The 2,772-nt window shown below is 30.9% G+C and overlaps 1 long non-coding RNA gene across 1 annotated transcript; it reads right to left on the bottom strand.

The window, feature by feature from the left end:
* Nucleotides 1-1,599: 1,599 nt before the first annotated feature.
* LOC111087985 lies at nt 1,600-2,749 on the bottom strand. Its single transcript, XR_002612605.1, has 3 exons — nt 2,596-2,749; nt 2,325-2,425; nt 1,600-1,797 (listed from the first exon to the last, which is right to left on the bottom strand). It is a non-coding gene; the product is annotated as an uncharacterized LOC111087985 (long non-coding RNA).
* Nucleotides 2,750-2,772: the final 23 nt, after the last annotated feature.

Raw genomic sequence — 2,772 nt, 5'->3', positions numbered from 1 at the left:
TTGTAGCTTGAGAAAATAATGTAGACACTATTTCCAGCCTAGTTCTATATATATATATATATATACGAGTCCCTAGTTGTAGGCTTGAAAATATAATCTTTACATTTTCATTAAACTTGTTTCTGTACTTTTTCAATATATTATTGAGCCAGGTGGTTTTGTGTAAACACGTGTTTAGGTTAACAAGTGTCAAGTACAAAGGAAGCTGCTCACAACAACATCACATATGTTATGTATTTATAGCCAAGTACATAAACTCTTTAAATAGGTCATGGATATTCGCAGCATTTCATATATTATATCTGTCTAGATTTTGGTGTGAATTACCCAGCTAATTTTGCTGTAGGCTTGTGAAATAAACATATATGAATAATAATAATTCTAAAATATGCACTCAAAATTTCAATGAAGTATGAAAATCAGTAGAACAAATCACCACTCACAAGAGTAGAGATAAAGTACAACAGCGAATTCGAGAAATGATGAATCTTCAACATGGCAGTTTCCAATTAATGTGCTATAAGTTGCACAAATTATTTTCAATTAATGGGCATTAGTAAAACACTGTATTTTTTCAATGGTGGAAAGTGAAGGACTTAAAGAAATTCTTCTGGGTGAAAAAAAACGAAGGCACTTCAATTAATTTTAAGACTACCCTATGACATACTCAGTATTGCATTCATTATTACTGTCCAGGTTTCGATAAAATATTTGTAGGCGTTTTTTCTGTAGCACCTTGTAAATCTATAATCACTAATAAGGTTGGAGACACAGTTATAAATATACACATTGTTTATTCTAGTAAAATAAAGCATTTCCTACTAGTATAATGGTGCTTGAAGAGCAACTTAGAAGATGGAAATCTCCACTTTCCAGAATTAAATTAAAAATATTCATGCAACCTTCACTGAGATTTTAGTAGCCATTTTGCAGTAGACTTTGAAGAGAAACTGGGCCAGTAGCGATTAAAAAACTGATAAAAACTCCCCTGCTATTTCAAGAATCAACATAAGAATAGTCCTATGACCTATGCAGGTTTTAATAAAATATTCATACCCATTTCTTTCCGTAGACTTGTAAAACAAAAAAAAAGAAATGATTTTTGTCTAACAATTGGAAAATCAACTTTTTTGCAGACTAAGCCATTGAGATAGAAGGTCTTGAGTGTTGTTTAAGATGGTTTTTCCCTTATATTATATTAAAATTTTTGTGAAATTCCTGGTAATTATGTATTGAAAAAGTAGAGTTTGCTACAACAAAGTATTTTTTCTTTAAGATAGATTGGAAAAATTATGAATATGGTAGTAAATATCCAAACTTCAAACCTGTTACACTTGAGGAAGAATGAAAAACGTCCTATATATTAGGTGGTAATATTCTATACAAGGTCTAGTTGGCTGTTGAAACATCTCGTGCAGTAAGATGGAAATCAACCTTTGCACTGAAGAAAAAGTTTCTAAATTTTTGTGTGAATAGCACGTTATTTAATCTGAAATGTGTACTAAAGTTACTTAAAGTCTAATAAGAGGTTGCTGGCTACAGGTACTGTTAAGAAAACAATTTGTGTATTATGTGCTAGTAACAACCCTATCAACAATGTGTATCAGTTGATTCTTAATTTTATTTAAACAAGTCACATATAAGAAAAAACAACTTGACAAGGCAACTTGATGCAGCACTAAAATCTCCATGAATCAACTAAAATTATCCACATGTATTGTGATCCCTATTTCTGGCTTCCGGCAACGACTACTATGATTATTTCCATCCACAGTGTCTGCTCCACTACGTTGTCTTCTGAAAGAATATTGGTCATTACTTTCAGCGTAAAGCTTAAAAGTTGATGAATATCATGCAATAAAACATTAATGATAAAGACCCAGAACAAATACGAATGAAAAATGTGATATAGTACATAAGTGCAGTAACCCCATATTAATAAGCACTTAAAAAAAAAATAGGCCATTGTAAATTTTGGAAATAATGTTCTTAGTTTCCCTCAGATCATTTTTAAAAACAATCTATCCCTATCATCTCATAACAAAAAAAAAATAGTAGCACAGTAAGCTTCAAAATAAATCCGTTATATCCTATATATATTTTTACAATTTAAGAAATTTGGGAAAACCAAATATCAAAAATTTAACAGTTTTGTTTCTGAGATTTTCTTAGTATTTTGCAACTTTACAACTAGTCAATCAGTCATTGAAATGAACGTGTCCACTTTAATGTAGTGTACTTTTAAAATCTATAAATCATTACAGGAACCAAGTTAAATTGTAATGTTGCTATTTGAGGATGTTGATAATTAAAAAAAAATTCACCTTTGACGTGTTTTCTCTGCTAGCTCTTCTAATATTCTCTTTCCTTCATCATCCTCCACAGTGGAAAAGTCATCCTTTCCTCCAGGATCGTACAGAATATCCTAGGGAAGTATGAACTTACTCAAAACATAATTCTGAATAAAAAAAACTTATTACACTATTAAAAGAATTAAATGCATCTTTTTTTTTTTTTGTAGTAGAAGACTGGTTTTTCAATAAAAACCTAACTTGATCCCTTGGCATTAAGACTGATTTTTAAACAGAAGACTACCTTGGTTCCTTGGCAATAGAAGACCGATTTTTAAACAGAAGCCTACCTTGGCATTGGAAGATTGATTTTTAAACAGAAGATTACCTTGGTCCCTTGGCATTGGAAGATTGATTTTTAAACAGAAGACTACTTGATCCCTTGGCATTGGAAGATTGATTTTAAACAGAAGACTAACCT

Source organism: Limulus polyphemus, unplaced genomic scaffold (assembly GCF_000517525.1).
Source record: "Limulus polyphemus unplaced genomic scaffold, Limulus_polyphemus-2.1.2 Scaffold2946, whole genome shotgun sequence".
NCBI classification, from domain to species: Eukaryota; Metazoa; Arthropoda; class Merostomata; order Xiphosura; family Limulidae; genus Limulus; species Limulus polyphemus.
This window is presented reverse-complemented; position numbering and strand designations above follow the sequence as displayed.